The 6000-nt window shown below is 35.2% G+C and overlaps 1 protein-coding gene across 1 annotated transcript in view; it reads left to right on the top strand.

Moving 5' to 3' along the window:
• Positions 1 to 1052: 1052 nt before the first annotated feature.
• Positions 1053 to 6000, top strand: part of LOC133520619 (uncharacterized) — a 133395-nt gene continuing 128447 nt past the window's right edge. The window contains exon 1 of the mRNA XM_061855141.1: positions 1053 to 1241. The gene's annotated coding sequence lies outside the window, so the exon portion shown is untranslated. The remainder of the gene's footprint in view (positions 1242 to 6000) is intronic.

The following is a 6000-nucleotide window of genomic DNA, read 5'->3' as shown; positions in this document are numbered from 1 at the left end:
TTATAAAACAGTATAATTGTACTATACGCTACGCAGACTAACGTTAAAAGTCACGTGGTTTAAGTGGAATTAGCTTTATCATTTTCATTTCTCATGCTCTGAAAGTGGCGGGCCCGATTCGAATTTAAAAATACATATAGGTCTAGATACGATATGGGTCGAATATGTCAGTGTCAAAAGTGAAGTTTCTTCAAACAAAACGTCACTTATATTCAATTCATATGGTAAATTTAGGATTTTTTTTACTTCCGGTTCGCTCGCCATTTTGATAGTTGCGCCTCGTGATTAATTACTTTGTTTTTACTCATTAATATTGTTTAAAATGTAATATCGATAGCTTATTATACAGTAAACTAATGTAGTAGTGTGCAGTGAATAAAGAATTAATCTTGAAGCGCGTTCAAACACCATTTTGGAGTCAACGGCCGGTAGTCCTCGTGTTACTTGTAAAGTCCTGCTATCGCTTTACAAGTGTTGATTAATCACCGTACACTGTCTTGTACTAACCGTACAACTTTAGTGGTATCTGAAGCTCATAATAAGTACCTTGATACTGGTGAATTTTTAAAGATGAAGATAATAAAATCACCGTTCACTGTCTTGTATTAACCGTACAAAGTTCCCAATACCTTGATACTGGCGAAATAGTCCCACTGGACTGAAAGCATATTTTTTTTTAAAAGTGAAGTTTAATTTTTTGACGTATCTTGAAGTTCGAATCGGGCCGTTAAAAATAACTTTATTTTGCTTAGATTGCATGTAGAGCTGTAATTCAAAGAAATGTTTTTTGTTCATCTATGATTCTATGCTATAAGGCTGTCTCTTTCTGCAGTGATTCTCATGAAAGTAATTATGCATAATGCAACATTTAAATATAACAATTAAAACGTCTCAAAACCTCTAAGCTTGTCATTTCGTTTCGTTAGCATTACCGTAATCCCCATAATTTGCGGATTATTATTTTACTGGCAACACTTCACACGCGCACGCGCAGCGAGTGAAGCCTTCACGCACACAAGCCGAAGTAAACACGTGCACTATAGCATAGAATATAGATAGACAGTCGATTAGTGGACGGGTCTGAGGCAGGTATCGCGCGGCGCCTTGTCTTACCGGTCAAACGACAACGATCGAACGAAACGCCTCCATAATAACGAACTATAATAGTATTGTATACATAAATAAACTATGGTTATGATACTTTAAGAATTAACAGTGTCGCGTGTGTTACAATTAAACAGGTACGTTTATTTTGTTGTAAATATCTCAAGTGCATAGCGGTATCACAAAACCAGAATTCTGGTTTGAATGCAGTCGCCAAAACTATAGTCGGGTTATTAGTTTGAGCTGCGTATTAATATTATTTTGTTTCTATACGAGGTTACAAAACTATTTTGGAATTATTCGTCGTTGTGAAACGGTAAGTCAGTAGTGGTTTGGTTTTAACTTTATGTCGTTTTCCAAGCAGGTTGTAGAGGTGAAATTTTCTTGAGTCGATCCTGTTGATGTTTATACTTACTTTAAGTTTACTACTCGTAATACAAGTAGTTTCAGTTTTTTAAATTAGGTTTTTATGTACTGACACCTTACTAAGTAGGTACATACATTACTAGCAGCAATCATTGGGACATTCATTATTAATATTGACCATTAAAAGTTAATAACCTTAAATCACTTTGTTGTAACTCGTTATAAGGTTCTTAAACGGATTTGCATTTTATGCATGTCTTAATAACACGTCATCAAATCCAGTTAAACCATGTCCCAGTAGGTAGAGTTATTTAATATTCACGAGACTCATAAATACAGTTATTTAGTAGACAGTTGACTTATACATACATATAACCTTTGGCAAGTAGCTACGTGGAACTCGGGGAAGTATGTACATAGTACGTGTTGGTTTATTCAAGTTTATTGTGTAAAGAAATTGCTGCGCGCTGTACTGTGCAGGTCAAAGTGCAAGGAAATCAGGTTTCGGTGCTTCAGCTTTACTTCAGTAGATAGATCTTCGAATCAGCGTAAATGACTTTACAAAGTTGCAATGATCCGTGAAATTTTATATAGGGTAGAGTTCACCAGAATTAAATTAACAATTTGGTAAATATGTAGTTACGTAGGTATGAACGAAATGCTTTATTTCTGGCATAGTTCCCAATATTGGAATCAATACTGCATTCTGTGTGACCCTTCCTACATATTATGTATTAATACAAGTAGGAAGTACCTATCTTTATAAATCTCCCTAGCAACCGTTTGATAGAGCGGCTGTAGTGTTCGAGAGGGTTGGCACTGTTGACAGGCCCGGGAAATGACGCATTGACATTTCGATTTTCTACCTATAAACCCTTCGGCCAAAAATCTGTCTAACCTACCTTGGAAGGGATTGAGACTAAAAGACATACATATAATATATAGGTAGGTTACGAAGTAGGCACTTATTCTTTATTTTAAATAATCATACTATTTATTTACATAATAAATATAGGTATAAGGAGGTATTACAGTAACTGTACAAATACTAAACTAAATGTGTAACTAGCTTAAATCTAAAATAGGCCCTTGAGGCATCGTACATACATGGTACCGAAATGCTGATACTTTCTACGAGGAAGCCGCCAGCTCTTCGGTCACCAGTTAGGTACGTCAACCAGACGCTTCGCGATTTCTCCAAAAAAACATGTGCGCGCTGGGACCTCATAGACCTAGAGTTTCAACGCCAAATCGTACAAAATTGTTTCCGACGTCCTAAAATCTAAACATTTTTCATCACACTTGCTCGAAAAAGATCTTATTTGATGAAGGTGTGCTGAGGGACAAAGGCCAGTTTTGTTCCCACGGGAGTCATGGATTGTAAAAAAAACAAGCTACTCCAACTTTTTTTTAAATTATGTCACTTATCATACAAACCAAGTAGCATAAATGAGTTTTACTTTTAAAACACTGACGCTTATATTTTTATATTTTTGTTTATGTTTAAAATGATTAATTTAACTGCCCTTTAAAATATTTTTACATAATTTTCAATCGTGGCTGAATGCCGAATAGATCTGTGCCTTCGATGCCTCACCTGCTAAGAAATTACAAAATGGCGGACGAATGTTTGATATGTCACCGTATTTAAGAATTATTTCGCTTAATATTTAGATTTTTCTTCGCAAGTGTGATGAAAAACATTGTGTGTAACTCCGGGGGTAAGAATATTACAAACTCGGGTCTTTAATTCCTTCCAGCCTGCGGCTGTCGGGAATTACCACCCTCGTATCCAAAATTTCACATTTTCAAATGGTAATTATTTAGATAGGTTGGTAGTTTTGTCCCTCGATCTGACTCGTCGTCGACAAGCGCCTAATTTGCCCAAAAAAGTGCTTCGTGGACAAAGTTTTGTACGAAGAACTAAAAATAAGTCAGTAAGCATGGTATTTGTATAAATACCTTGATAAGAACTTTTGTTCAGGTAAATACCGAACAAGGTACCTTTTACCCCAGCCCGGGTTGGGTTCCTTATCATTTTAACGGATTCATGACGAAGTTCTTATAAAAACAGCCTAAAAAAAATCTATTGTCATTTTTAAAACAGTTGCCTGAGACATCGAAACGTCCCATTTAGGAGGGACCTCGATCTCTCTGTATCTCCTAAACATACCTAATAGATAATGAATAACTGCATATTCATTTGTACAAAAAAATAATACTTTACTAGGTAGGTTTATTATAGTTACCTAGTGTCCATAACTATAGAGTAGTACACCTAAGAATAAATACACCTACTCGTACTGGTGTAAGTAATTGAACACATGAAATCTATACAAACTACGCAAGGTCTCAGAGGAGCGCAGATAGGTAGGTATTTAATTTATATAGCATCGATGACTGCATTACAGCCCATTAAAAAAATAAAATAAATATTATAGGACATTATTACACAAATTGACTAAGTCCCACAGTAAGCTCAATAAGGCTTGTGTTGATTAGTTTTCGCATTTGAACACCTACACTAAGTTCAAGGACATTGATAAAGATCACATTTATTTTTGTTACAGTTTTAACGATACTGGTAGTTTTTAGGGTTCCGTAGCCAAATGGCAAAAAACGGAACCCTTATAGATTCGTCATGCATGTCCGTCTGTCTGTCCGATTATGTCACAGTCACTTTTTTCCGAAACTATAAGAGCTATACTGTTCAAACTTGGTAAGTAGATTTATTCTATGAACCGCATTAAGATTTTCACACAAAAATAGGAAAAAAACAATAAATTTTGGGGGTTCCCCATACTTAGAACTGAAACTCAAAAAAACTTTTTTCATCAAACCCATACGTGTGGGGTATCTGTGAATAGGTCTTCAAAAATGATATTGAGGTTTCTAATATCATTTTTTTTTCTAAACTGAATAGTTTGCGCGAGAGGCACTTCCAAAGTGTTAAAATGTGTGTCCCCCCCCTGTAACTTCTAAAATAAGAGAATGATAAACCTAAACAAAATTAATGATGTACATTACCATGCAAACTTCCACCGTAAATTGGTTTGAACGAGATCTAGTAAGTAGTTTTTTTTAATACGTCATAAACTTAAAAAAAAATTATCATCAAACCCATACGTGTATCTTATCTATGGATAGGTCTTCAAAAATGATATTTAGGTTTCTAATATAATTTTTTTCTAAACTGAATAGTTTGCGCGAGAGACACTTGCAAAGTGGTAAAATGTGTCCCCCCCCCCCTGTAACTTCTAAAATAAGAGAATTACAAACCTAAAAAAAAATACATGATGTACATTACCATGCAAACTTCCACCGAAAATTGGTTTGAACGAGATCTAGTAAGTAGTTTTTTTAAATACGTCATAAAATTAAAACCACAAAATTTTTTTTCATCACACCCATACGTGTGGGGTATCTATGGATAGGTCTTCAAAAATGATATTTAGGTTTCTAATATCATTTTTCTAAACTGAATAGTTTGCGCGAGAGACACTTCCAAAGTGGTAAAATGTAAGGTCCGACCGAGATCTCTGTCTCGGTCTCGGTCTCGGCATTCTCGGCCAAAAATCGAGCCGAGATCTCGGTCTCGGCTCTCGGCCGAAATAGGCAATGAGTTATCATTGGTGAATTTGAATTTTCCCCGCACGAGCGCCCGTTTCTTAGCCACCCGTTGGTTGCATCGCCCGGTTGGTGTGACGTTTTTTGTGATTTTGATTGGTTTCGTATTTTAAGCCAATTACTTATCAAATACTAAGTGTTGGGATCGGATAGGCGCGGTTGCAAGTAATGACTAGTTCATTTGGGTCTTTTCGTTTTGTAGTTATTGTTATTGATGAATAAAAAAGTATATATCTTATCGGGATGTAACTTAGATTAACTTGTTGTGAGTAAAAGATAACACTGGATATTTTGATACTAAATATATTTGTGTTAACAGAAAAACGCAAAGCAGTAGGTAAGTACAAAACGACACCTGTGGCGGATATTTTGGTTTACAATATAGAACTCTTTATTTTGATTATTGTTATTGTACCTCTCTTTGGCCACATCCATACTGAAAACCGGCCAAGTGTGTGTCGGACCATGCATAATGGAAGGTTCCGTACCTTCATACAATACAAAAAAGCCGTTAGTGGCACTTTCATCGTTTTAATAAGATCAGTTTTTTTTTATAACTCTTAAATGTCTTAACCGACCATATTCAAAATAATTTTCCTGAAAAATTATTTGCTTATTAAGCTTTATTATTTAGTTATTTTTAAATGGTTTTGCTCTCCCAGTTCAAAAGTTAGAGGGGATCACACTATTTTTTTTGAGCGATTATTTCCAAAAGTACCTATCTGTGCCTGCCGTGCCTGAAAACACGTGTAAATTCAATCGCCTGAAAACACATGTAAATTCAATTATTTAGTGCGATGGCCAAGTCTCAATATATTTATATAAAACATTAAAGAATTTTAATATTGATATGCGTCACTATAAGATGCTGTTAATTATTACGTAACAACTTAATGCTTCGAG

This window comes from Cydia pomonella, chromosome 8 (genome assembly GCF_033807575.1).
Source record: "Cydia pomonella isolate Wapato2018A chromosome 8, ilCydPomo1, whole genome shotgun sequence".
In the NCBI taxonomy this organism is placed as follows: Eukaryota; Metazoa; Arthropoda; class Insecta; order Lepidoptera; family Tortricidae; genus Cydia; species Cydia pomonella.
This window is presented reverse-complemented; position numbering and strand designations above follow the sequence as displayed.